At 40.0% G+C, this 13,122-nt stretch overlaps 1 protein-coding gene across 13 annotated transcripts in view; it reads left to right on the top strand.

Moving 5' to 3' along the window:
* Positions 1-13,122, top strand: part of CALD1 (caldesmon 1) — a 227,100-nt gene that overhangs the window by 14,019 nt on the left and 199,959 nt on the right. The window lies entirely within an intron of this gene.

Genomic DNA, 13,122 nt, shown 5'->3' with positions numbered 1-13,122 from the left:
TTCTTCCTGACAAGTTAATTATGACAGAAATGAGGCATCTTCTGTGATGGTGTGATCTGGTAAAGTCTTTCCTGGTCTTGCTGTGATCTGGGAGAGACCTGTACCAGTTTGTTCTCAGTGACACACCTTTTCCCTGGCTTGCTGTCCTGGTCTGAGGTGCAGTGTGGAGAGCCCCAGAAGGTTTTCTCTGAGACCTGTTTTAAGTGGTGATAAGGGAACCAATACAGTGACCTGTTAGGATATGACATAAGATAGTTTCAGTCTTTGTTGGCACTCCTTTTTGGCCATGGTGAACTCTCATGCCCATGACAAACTGAAAATTCCCCAAATCCCATCTGACTCTGCTTCAGCTGATCAAATAGTTTATCTAAAGCTCCACTCACTTTGTCTGTGCTTCAAGTATTAATTCTGCAAAAGGGTTTCTCCAGAGCCTTTAGAAGAATATTGTGCAGTCTTGTGGACTTTACTCTTAATTTTCTTTCTTGTACTCCATTTCTGCCTGTTTATTTTGTGGGGAATCCATGTTCATACTGAAGTGCTTTCTGGCATGCTGCAGGAAGGAAAGGGTTCTCCAGGAGTTCTGGGGACAAGCCAGGTACTTGGAAGTCCTGCTGGAAACACTGCTTGGAAGATGCATAGAAGATAATAAAACTTTCCTGTGTTCTGCTCAAAATAGGCTATTATTCAATATATCTGCTTGGATATGGTGGAGATGTGTGTGTATGTGTGCTCAGTTTGTACATTACTCAACAGAGACCGTGTGCTTGGCGGTCTCTTCTTACTACTGAAGATAAAACGTTTCCTGCTTTGAGGAATTTACAGCCTAGATGGACACTTCAGGAAGACTGAAAATCCAACAGCAGCTCAAGATGGGAGAGTTCATTTTAGGAAGTTTATTTCATGATGGTGATGACATAATTTTTACTTGGAGGAGTAGGATTTATGCTGATGTACTTTCAGCTTTTATGCCAATCTCCTTATGTATTGCATTAGACAGTCCCTGCTGCAAAGGTTTGAAATCTCAACTAGATTAAGATATCTGATCTCTGCTTCCCAAAAATTCCACTGTGTTGTCAAGTGAAAGCAGAAAGCTGATGGAAGACATAAAGTGTGCAAAAGGCCTGCCATATTTCACTGGGATTTACTCTGACATCTGTATGTAGTGAGTTGATTTTTTTTCTTTTGACCCAAATAGCAGTGTGAGTTCAGCAGCCAGCAGCGTACATTCTTTTAATGCATCCAGAGAATTCAAATTATTGTTTTATGGGTGAAGTGATAGCCATGCAATCAGGAGTTCCATCTGTGCAATCCTCTGCTTTGGTACAGTGGCAAACATGTGGCACGAAATTAGCTTATTACAGCTGTGGAAGGGGAGCTAAGGTTGAACTTCTCTTTTAACAGCTTTACTGTAGAATTTTATTTTTCTAGGAACTTCACAGATGTTTACAGAACTTCCACATAGCTGCTTCCTGAAGTTATGCCTTGTCTTTAATCAAAAATGAATGCTTACATAGTCCAGAAGTTCCTGAACTCCCTATTTGCACAGAAACTTCACACCAGTTAGCTCTGAACTTGTGCTGTCCCCTTAGTGAAAAGCCCTTCCTGTGTCTTGTTGTAGTCCAGTCCTTTACAGCATAGACTGTGTATGTTGTCAAGCAAATCTGAGCCTTGTTTTCCATGAATTGAAGTTTAGTTTGGATCCAGTTAAAGCCTCTGTGTTGTCTTGCATTTGGGCTGTAAGGGATATGTGGGTTTGTATTTATTAGAGAAACTTGTACAAAATTTAGGGCTGGATTTTTTGGACTGAATGCTATTTTGCAGTTAGCAACCATCTTTATGCTGTCTGTCTTCTGAGCTGGAGATGTATCATCAAATTGTAAATAGCTTCCAAGTTGCAAAAGGCATTTCCTTCCTCATTCTATCCCCTTAGCTTTCTGTTCTGTGCAGGCAGCAATGGTTTCCACGCTCGCTGTTCAAGATCCCATGGATCTGGAGAGCTCATGGTGACTATCATTTTATTCTGCTGAGTACTTTAAAAGTTGTAATGAGACTGTGTGGTAAAGTTAATAGAGCCTCCTGGTTATTCTCACAGTACTTGTAAAAAATTACTTGGTGTCATGACTTCATATCCAGATGACTGTATAAAAGTAGGAATACTCCTAACGCTTGTTCTCTGAGATATATATTTTTAAATTTATTGGTGCCATGAAAATGCAATCATTTTATCAGGGAGATAGCTTGGAACTTTCCAAGTGCTGATGAATAGCATGCCAAATCTTTTCAGTGTTCAGTAATAAAGTTCAAGGCAGAACACATTGGACACATGGGGAAAGTTCCCTTTTGCAGATGATTGATGTGCCAACCTTTCATTCTGCTTCCAGCATGCCTGTGCTTTGAGATGCAGATTATTTTTTGTTAAGGAAAAGGTTACAGGTCTTTCAGAATTTTTCTTACTTGTACTATTTAGAAACTTAATGTTTTAACCATTAAGTTGAATGAAAATTAAGTTTCATGTTGTCCCTTGCAGGATATTCTTTAGAGCCTTGTGGAGTAAATGATCGTGCTGAAAAAATGTCATCCACCCAACTCATTACCTTGTGGTCTGTAATAATTAGATTTGTATATAAGTAGCTTTTCTGTGGCACTGTATTTTTTATTAATCAAGTGAGGGGTGGAAATGAAATGCTAGCATGGTTTTCATCAAGAATGGGTCTTTGTTCTTACAGATATTTACTGCTTACAGAACTTTTTACCATTACAGAGTCTTGTCAGCCCATTTCAGGTAACTTGTTATGGCTAAAAAAAATGATGGGCAAGGCATTCACATTCATTTGTGAACTACAGTGCTGAAGTGTGCACCCATGATAAATGGTCCCTTCCTTGTTTATAATCTCTCCTGCAAGGCCTCTCTAGCTCTTCCTTTGCTGTCAGCCTTCACCTTCTTTTTTTCCTGAGAAACTAAAATGGAAAACGCTGCACTGAATGTGACTTACTGTGCTGAAATAACCACGCTGCAAAAGTCAGCCTTTCCCTGCAGCTGGCTTAATAGTCCCACACTGAGGGTAAGGTAGTCTGTCCTTACAGAACAGCAGTAACTGGGATATTCTTGTGTGCCATCAGGGGAAGGGATGGCTCTGGTGCCTAATGTCTAGGAGGTCTGGATGTAACCCTTCAGATACAGATCTCCTAGAGTCTGGCAATGGTTTGTTGGGTAATACTGGGAAAATGCCTTCTCTTCTACTGTGTCACACATGAACTCCTTTGACAAATGAGAAGGCTGATTCTTCCAAATGCTTTGGTGATGCTGGTGAGGTATGTGGTACAAAAGCCAGGTACCACGTGTGTCTTCTTAGAATGCTAAATGCAGTGCTCTATGGAGATGTTAATTGGTGAGGGTCTGGGCTCGAGCAGTTTGGTTCCAGGAAATGTGGGTGCTTTAACAAATAGACTTACTGGACCTGGTATTCTCTGATGTTTCAAAGTCTACTGGTGGAATCAAAACAAGTATAATACACTAAAGTATGTATCTTATTCTGAGATTAGCTCACTTGATTAGAGCATGGTGATGATGAATGCTAAGGTCGAGGGTTTGATCCCCTAAAGGGCCATTCACTTGAGAGCTGAACTTGGTAATCCTTATGGGTCCCTTCCAACTTGGAATACTCTGTAATTCCAGCACAGGAAATAAATGCATGATATGTAATCAGAAGCAAGTGTAACACATGCTTTGAATAATGTGCTGCCCTAGTTTAGCTCAGTTGTAGGAGGCTACTGAAGTTGATGGGAATTTCTTGCAAATTTGGGCTTCTTCCCAGGGTTGCTCTTTGGCCCTGGTGGCATCATTAGAGGCCTCATGGCATGTTTGTGTTATCTTTAGGAGTAATGTCCTTGTGTTTATTCCTCATGAAAAATACATGACTACAAGTGAGAGGTCTGTACTTGTGCAACGTGAGTTTCCTTCCAGACTGGAGGATCCGTAGTAGGTGCCTGGTGGGAATGTGGTCACCAGCATCATCAGGAGCAGACATAAAGGGATTCAGTGTCCATCAACAGATCTACCAGGGGTAGCATTTAGTCACACATGCCACTGAGTCACCCAGAGCATGCACAGGAATCTTTTGCCCAGACACTCTGTGGATCACTAAATCAGTGGGAGAACAGCAGTTCATTGCTCCCCAAGTCACTGATAATTCTGACTGGGTTTTACTATGAATATGAGAAACTGGTGGGGTTTTTGGATGGAAATTCCTATCCCTTAAGGATGCTTTTTACCTATTTGAGTCTCTCCATGGCTGGGTTGCCATAATGGCCCAAAGGAAACTGGTACAGTGTTGGCAGTGCCTGCATGAGCTGTTTCAGGGGGAGGTGGTACATGCTCTGGCCATAACAGCAACTGTGAGTTACTTGGCACCATGACTATCTAGAAAGGCCTGGATGTTTGGTTTTTTCCCCCCAAAAGGAATAACTTTGCAGTAAATGGGATAGGCTTAGCATTTCCACAGTTTATTAATTGTCATATGAATAAGCTCTAAAGGAAAACCCTGCATTTTTAGATGTTAGCCACATGTGATCACGTAACTGAGGCTAAGTAGTTTTGTAAAAGGTCATAAGAATGATCTTCTAAAAGCTAGTAGTCATATTTCACTATAATCTTTGGTTGATATTAATGATGCCAAGGAATTACTGAAAAAAAAAAATGCCTGGGGAAAAAAGTCCTTAAGGCAAAGAATACAAATGGCCCCTATAAATATCTGATATTTCCTCTTTATCTGAAAATACAGGCAGCGTACTCAAGCAAATGTTCTCTTCTAGAGATGCAAAACCAAACCGTGTAGCTTCTGGCCCATCTGCCTAAAATATGGGGTTGAAAACTATTTTTCAAGGTCCAGGTTTCTGCTAATTGTTAATTTGGCAATCTGGTAATGATTATCAACAGCCTGAGAAGTGACAAGGTGCCATCTTCCACCTACACCACTGCTGAGACTCAAGAATTCTGCAAGTACTCTGAAGCTGCTCTCTCAAAATACCTCCCTCTCCTATTTTGAATTTAAATTCAACCTTCAAAGGTGTGTGAGAGCTGCAGAGTATTTTACTACTGATATGATGTGCCTGTAAGTTGTATTCTATGCCAAATTAAGCAGCAATACTTCTGTATGGTATATACTGTAATTAAATATGGAACCCAAGCCCAATGTTTGACCTTAGGGAATTTAATTCAGTTGATTGTAGTGTTGGTGGGAAAATGAATTCCATAATTGAGGCTGAGATCTGATGACCCCCACAGTATTTGAGTATTCAAATACAAAGTTTTGGGAGAAGTCCATTTCTAATATTCATGCTAATTTATCATCTTAACTGACATATTTGGATTCCAGAACAATTGTAGGTTGAAAAAAAGCAAAACAGGATATTAAAGGATCTGATGGGTCCCATCCAAGTTTTGTGTGAGTTTCTCTCTACTGGCTTTAATGGAATGTGGCCCACTCTGTAGAAACAGTTCTTGAATTCTTTTCACTGGAAACACTGACAAAAATTAATATGCCCCTAAAGTGAAACAGACCTGGGAAACAAAATAAAACTCAGCTCTTGGAATTGTCCAAGCCAGAGGAAGTGCAGAAGCGAAACAAATACTATGAGAATGTAAGAGAAGACTTATTCTTTCAGTTTTAATATTTAAAGTATGAATAACAAAGATAAGGTAATGGTGGTCTATCTGCTAATTAGAATGGTGCTGCAGATAGAGAGGAAATTGAAATTTTAAGTGTTCAGAGCCTTACTGGAATTGAGACAGTGGGTATTTGAAAGGCATGATTTTTAGGATGGTGCTGGAATTGTGTCTCTTATTGACATAGCAGTCCTAAATAAACAAGTGTGAAAAATTAAATATGAAACAGTTTTTTGTAAACTCAGTACATCCACCTTTCATTGGGAAGAAACTGTTCCTCAGTGAATGGCATTTTCCTTTGCTGTTTGAATTTGTGTGGAGTTGTTTCCACTGTGCAAGTAGAGTGACACGACTTATTTTGTAGTGATGTTGTTGGCTTTGCAGTGCCATGCAAATGGCAATTGTCAGGATATAAAAACTGGATCCTGGAAGTCATCCCAAAAAGCATAATGAAAAATATTTTGTCTTTTTTCTATGCATTAACTGCAATGAATTAGATGATGCATGATCCCTGCTTTGAGGTTATTTTTTTTTCCCTTTTTTTGTTTGTTTAGAGTTGAAGTTATTCTGTGTAGAGTGCTATTGTGGGAAATCCCCACTCTTCAAGCTGAGAGTAGTTTTACTGTGTCTTAAATGGTGCCAGCCAATTTAGCTTTATGCAGTGGGCTTTAATCCTGCAGGAAGGCAGTGCTTTGTGTGAAAGAGGACATGAAAATTCAGTTTTTCTATGGGGAAAAAAAAGTACTAGTGGGCTGTGATAGTACTGAAATAAGTATTGGAAGAATGTATTTATCTGTCTGGGGAGTAAAACCACTCCTAGAAACCTGCTTGTCAGAATGCAGCAAGAGGCATTTACAGATTTCTAAATTTTTTTTTTTGGTGTGATGGGTGGTTTCCAGTTATTTGTTTGGGAGTTGGTTGGTTTTTTTACTTGAATTTTGTCCTCTGGTTTCCAATTTTGAGCAAAGATGGCCTGAAAAGGTGTTTGCTCTGAATTCTCTTCAGCTGTGATTTGCAGCGTAAGGTACAAAGTCCAGAACGCTGAACAGGTGGAGGCTCTTTGTGCATGCTCAGTGCTGGTAGCCAAAAATCCTGGGGACTTAAGTCCAGGAAAATCCCTCTTACCTTGCAAGCAACTTGCAGGAGTAAATGCAAAGTGAAATCTGCATTGCATCACTCATTGCAGTACACTTTGGTTAGGAAGAGGAGCATGTGATCCACTCCTCCACTGTAAACATTCCAGAAAAATCTATTTGTTGAGCTTATTTGTAGGCACTTCTGTGGTGCTCACCACTGCAATATCATTTCACTGCTCTTAGGGCATTCATGCCTTTAATTGAAAAGGACAAATGTTTTTTCTCTTCAGAGTTTTGCAAGTGCGGGCACATCAGTGAAAATCAGGCCTAAATTTTTAACGTAACTAAAATAATGGGGTTTTCTTCTAAAGAATGCTACAGTTTTGCAGCAGTTGTGGGCAGGTTTCTTAAAAGAAATGAAGTAATGAATGTACTCTTCATGTTTGTTTGAATGCATTGTGTATTAAATGTGAAATTAAATTAAAAAAATTCTACTGTGCATAGCTTTTCTGACTTGCAGCAGTGTTTATCTAGACATTTGCTTGCTCTGGTAAAGGGCACATGCCGCAGGGAGTACAGCTGCTTGGAAAATATTAATCCCTTTAGTGGCCTCCTTCTGTCTCCATCCCCCAAATTCTGATGACAATGAAAAGAATTTCACTCTTAACAAGAGAACTCTATTGAAAGTTTAATCTGGGGGAAAAGAAAGAACCTTAACCATAATTTTTCTAAGTGAAATGAGAACATTGTGTCAAGTGAAGTTCTTAAAATTTGACCACTGCCCTCTGCAGTCCCTCACAACCCCAGGGGATAATTTGGATTTTTTGTTAGTTGGGCCACCTTGAAGAACATCAGGAGAAGCCAGAGTCAGTTGGAATGACTGGGCCTCAAAAAAGTGATGTTTTGAGGCATTGGTCCTAGAAATCCTGAGCGGCTGTGTCTCAGCATTTCTGAAGGTACGGGGTGTTTTTAGATGAAACAATAAGTCCATTTTATTTTTGACATTTATTTTGGTCCAAAAAGTTAGGAGTTCTTGAAGGAGAACATGATTTTTATGAGGAGGAAAAAAGTTGGGCATAATGCTCGGCCTTTTTCTATCAATTTTTCTGACTGGATTTTTTTGGTTATCCTAAAAAGAAAATTAAGCAGCTTGAAATCTTAATCCTACTTCTGCTGCTGACTTGAATCCTTAAAATCAATTTATTTTGTCTGATTTTTGGGTATTACTATGAAGCCAGTGACTGGAGGAAAAAGTGCTCTAAAAATTTAACTTTGATAGAGCTCTGCATACCTCTGAGGCATGGTAAATAAGTTTTAATATTATCTCTGCTATTATTTTGGGCCAAAATTCTCTTTGCAATACGATCCAAAATGAGAACACAAAGATAATTTAGGAAAAAATGCTGTAACTGTCAAGTCTTTAATCTACATTATTAGTACACCATGTGTGGTTTCCCTGAAAACCAAAAGCAGGCCGAAAGCTTTGACTCTCATAACTCATGTGTACAATGAATAGGTCTTCTGGTATATGTTTTGTAAGGTTTTTGCCAGTCTTGAAAATGTTGAAACTTGCAAAGGAGCCTGAGGCTAGAAAGAGTGTTCTAAGTAAAGAACAAATGGGAATTCAGAGGAAGAGAAGCAACCTGATCCTGGAGAGCTTTCTGGTGATGCAGAAAGTCTGAGGAGGAAGAGGTGTGTGACTCTTCAAAGCCACAGTTGTTAGAAGTGAACTATTCAAAGCGAAATTCCACTGAGGAAAAAGAACAGGAAGAGAACTGATGGGAAGGAAGAGAAGGAATTTTTTTTGGCCAGAGGCTGGAGGGACAGAACTTGTGCTGGTCCTGCTGAGTCTGTTGTGGAGATACTTCCTACGATCAAGGAAGTGAAAAAGTTGCAGGGATGGGTGGTTCTTCAAGAGCAGGGGATGGAAGGCCCTCACCAGTGTAATGTGCACATTATTGGCTCACACCAGGAACAAACTTTGTTTATCCCTGTTGAAAATACAGTTTTTAAAGCTGGGCAGCTAAATGACAGCAGCTATCACTTATCTGAAGCTTTGGAATTTTGATGCATTGAAATACAAAATGGGGACCATAGATGTAGTGGAAGATTATCTTCCTTTCCACATTCTTCCTGTCATGATGTACGAGAGAGAAACCCCTTTTGAAGGCAACAGGGTTTGTCCAGAAGGTATGAGGTGTTTAGTTATAGGGCAAAAAAAGGTATGAGGTGTTTAGTTATAGGGCAAAAAATGGCTCATTGAAAATATAAAGCCAAATCTTGTGTTAGCAGTGTTGCAAGCACAAAAGACAAGTACATTAGAATTACAAAGCTCTCTGTAAAATCATAATATTGGTTATAAAGCTTAGACTTATAGAGCCAGATGTCACTGGTGTTCAGTCATTCCAGTTGGGTGGGTTCCTCTAAGTCTTGAGTCTGACGAACTCAAGGCCATTGAACTTCAGTGGAGCAAATGTTCCTTACTGTTGTGTGAGAAACTTTCTTGTCAACCTAAGAATGGCTTCGTTGCTGTCATGTGGGATGCTCCACACACAGAAGAACCTGCTGTCTGACACTATTCTTTCTGTATGGAAGCAGAAGAGTAAGAGTGTGTTCATGGCTGGAATGATGTGCCCTGATTACAGCAGATTTCCAGATTTCCATGTGTTCGTAATGTCACAATCCTCAGGTCTTCAGAAACTCATCAGAAATTCACTACCTGAAACTGCATGGATGTGAGACATTAAAGTTACTTGGTCAGGAGGTGCTCCTCTGGTTTTACAACACAGAACTCAGTGTGTTGCTGAGGGACAGACCAGATCAGACTTGGTGCTGTAGGAGAAAGTCTGTGGGTTGAGTTTTAACACCGAGCTTGTAACATTCTTCTCTGGCACAGCGGCGTAATGACTTGATGAAGAGAGAAAATGTTAATTCACTGGTTCTTGTTCTACCTGGCTAAAACTGTCCCTGTGTCTTCCTCCTCCTTGAATCTTTGGACACAGCTGTTTGGTGCTGTCTTGCTAAACAATTCCTCTCTTTTGCTCTGGGCTGCATCTGCTTCATTGGTGACTGATGCACTTCGTCTGTGTCTGTCGAAAACCTTGGATCTCCCTACAGTGAGAGGTAATGTATAATGCAAGATGTTTAGATGTGTTTATGTGAACTTGCAGTTCAACAGGTAATTTCTTCATTGCAAAAATTCCACCAATTCAGGCTTCTACACTGTTCAGATTTGAACAGCTGGTTTTGTTCCTTGCCACCCCAAATACCCTTTATGTACCTTTTACTTACATGTCAGTGATTGTTTCCTTTTGGAGTATTTTCAGAGACCTCAAACAAGAAAGTCAGCTGTACTGCAGACATGTGCCTAGCAGGAGTTTTACTGAGACCACCAGCTCATTTCACATAGGTCATCAAATGATTTTCCAAGCATGTGCTGACTTGGACTGGTTTTGAACCATTGACTTAGAGTGGAAATATTTCATATCCCTTGCTAATCCCCTGAGCCTGCTGGCCTCCCACCCCCGTGGCCATTATTTTTAAGGGGAATCAATTAAGTGCAGAAATTCAGCTTTGTGTTCTTTCACTTAGGTCTCCAGCGTTCTGTGCTATGTCAGGGAACTTTTATGAAGTCTGGGAAAAAAAAGTAAAATCAGGAGATTGCAAAGGAGCGAAGCTTGCTTTTCTTTCTAAATGGTAACAAAAATACACATAACTATAGAAAATGTCAAATAACATTGCATTCTAACTACAACTTTCTCAGCACAGCTTGAATTCTGGTGCTCCTCTTTGGACAAGCTGGGTTACTTGATTTCAAGGGGTTTTATGGTTTTGTTTTTTTGTTCTTTGCAGAGACAAGCAGATCTGATAAACAACGTATACATGTATATATTGAGTCTCCCTAAACGCTCTTTCTGCATTTTCTTCCCAATAAAGATTGTGAAACTGGTACTTCTGGTTACCACAGTATTTCAGGGGGCTACATCCTTGACTGTGGAAGTAGAGGAGGAGCTGCAAAAGTGTGTAGAACAAAATTATGGGAACTTGACACACTGTCTGGAAAATATGTCTGGAAAGCTGTGGGTTTCCTTTTTGCTCATACGCCTCTAAGTGGATTTGCTTTATTGCAATGCCAATAAATAATTTAAGCCATTTATTAGACAGCTTGTGATCCTGTCCACTAGGCTAGTGTGTTTTTGTTGTGAGGGTAGAAGTTTCCTTGCTTTTTTCCCTGCTGGTTCTGTCATGGATAGCACAGATAGATCTACAGCTTTTTTGGTCTTAATTGCATGGGCATCTCTTGCCTTACCAATGCTATTGCAACCTCTGCTGAGTAGAGAACTGATAAAAATCTGTTACCATCTGTAAAAAAGGAGATGAATAAGCTCATTATTGTGGTACACAACTTAGGAAGGTGACAGCTTGTTTCCAGTTCTATGAAAGACTTCAGGATGAGTCTTTAAGCTCTTTCAGGGTCTGAAGCTCTTTAATTGCAAAATGGATGTGGGATCTTTACTTTCCAGAAAGTAAAGTCTCTTTCCAGAGAGAGGTTAGGAAACTCTTCAAGAACGCTTGCTCTGGGAGTTCATCTGTTGTTGTGAAATAAAAGGTATTTTTCAAAATTGTTATTGCTAGATATTGACCTCCCAACATCTGTGTGTTTGACCATATTTTTGCCTTTTTTCCCCCCACTCGGTAACTTCTCTGGGATCAAGTGTTAACGGTATCATCCCCAGTGTCTACTTTTTTTGGTAGTTCTGTTTGATAACTGTACAAAAGCAATGTTTCCCTTCCACCATCCTTCTTCAGCAGTGGCTGGTGGCTCTACCTATTTCTAAATACAGCATAAAAACCTTGAGCAAGATTTGTGGTGAGTTAATTAAAGACAGTATGGCAGAAAGCACTAAAAAGACACCAGTCCTAAGGGAAAGAAAGTTCTCAGTACTTGCAGAGTTCCATGGTGCTCCTGTTTGCTTGGTAACTCCTAATGACTGCAATTAGGGAATTGTTTGAGTTCTGAAGGCTTGCTTTAGGGCTTGACATCTCGGTGAGCTTCCTGTGAGTGGGTAGATCCTGCTGCTTCACAGGGCTCCCCTGAAGTCCAAAGGCTCAGTCACATCTCAGTGTTTGCTGCCAATTCAACACTTCTCTTAGTTCAGCAAGTTCTGAAAAGCCATTTCTCTGCTATCCTGATGTAAAAGCTGTTTGGTGGTTGTTACTGTCTTACAAAATCTTGCTTTGTCTATTTTACCTTTGAGATGAGATACAAATATATATTGTTCCTTTCGGTAAACTCCTGTTGGGAATATTTTCCTTGTTTAAGCATTGTTTTAGTTCTCTTCTTGGACTTTTAGCTGAGCAGGAGAGTAGCTAAAGTGTGATCAGAGCTCTGACTTGGTGAATTAAGTGTGTTGCTGCGCATTTGGGTTTGAAGGGAGGGATGTGAACATAGCTGTGATCCCACAGAGTTTGTTCCAAAGCTCAGTGAAGATAAAAGATTTTGAATTTCTAGTCAGCTTCTGTCAAGATCAATGAGCAAAAAAAAAAAAAATTCTACTTTCTCCTATAAGAGCAAGACTTCTTTTGTAAAGACTGTATTTCTAAGTTTTTCCTGACTTTCATGGTCAAATGCAATAACATACCCTTAAGGTGGCTACAATATTTTTTTAGATTTTGGATGGCTGCTGAAGTAATAAAAAGACAAAATACATCTGGATATCCAGTCTCTACCTACTTGGCAATATGGAACTAAAAGAATAGCTGGTGCAGGAAAGGAAGGATGTCTGTCTATATTCAGCGACTTTGGTCTCTGCATCTCATTTTCATGGAAAAAATATCCTTTGCACAGTTTCAGGTTTTTCTCACATGCAATCAGAGGAAGATCAAACACCTTCCAGCTGTCTCTGCTGCAAGTAGGCAGTGGGAAAAGCTCCAGCCTAGCCTTAAGAGAAAGCATTTTGTAGATATGTCTGTTGTCAGCAGCTTCCTTCCCTCTGATGCTCTGCCCCCTCACTCCTAGAAAGCCCTTTCCTGAATAAGTGGCAGTGTCTGACCTAAAGCAAATGCAAATGTTCTCAGAAGCCCTGGAAGGGAGGTGATCCTGTCTGTTGCCCTAATGGGCTGCTGGGATAAGTGGAAGGAGCTCCTCTGAAGTCACTGTGGCTTTGCTGATTTACATGCAAATAATTTGTTGACATATTTTTATAGACTATTTCCACATTGTGTCTGGAAATGAGAAGGATTAGTGTGTGTCATACTTTTTGCTGATACTTGCTGACTTGACCTCTTCTGTCCCAGTTAAGCTAATCTTCTCCCTGCAAAACCAAGTCATCATTACAATTTCTTGTCCCTCTTTACTTTTCTCAGTTAAAATGATCATTC

Source organism: Aphelocoma coerulescens, chromosome 1A (assembly GCF_041296385.1).
Source record: "Aphelocoma coerulescens isolate FSJ_1873_10779 chromosome 1A, UR_Acoe_1.0, whole genome shotgun sequence".
NCBI classification, from domain to species: domain Eukaryota; kingdom Metazoa; phylum Chordata; class Aves; order Passeriformes; family Corvidae; genus Aphelocoma; species Aphelocoma coerulescens.
This window is presented reverse-complemented; position numbering and strand designations above follow the sequence as displayed.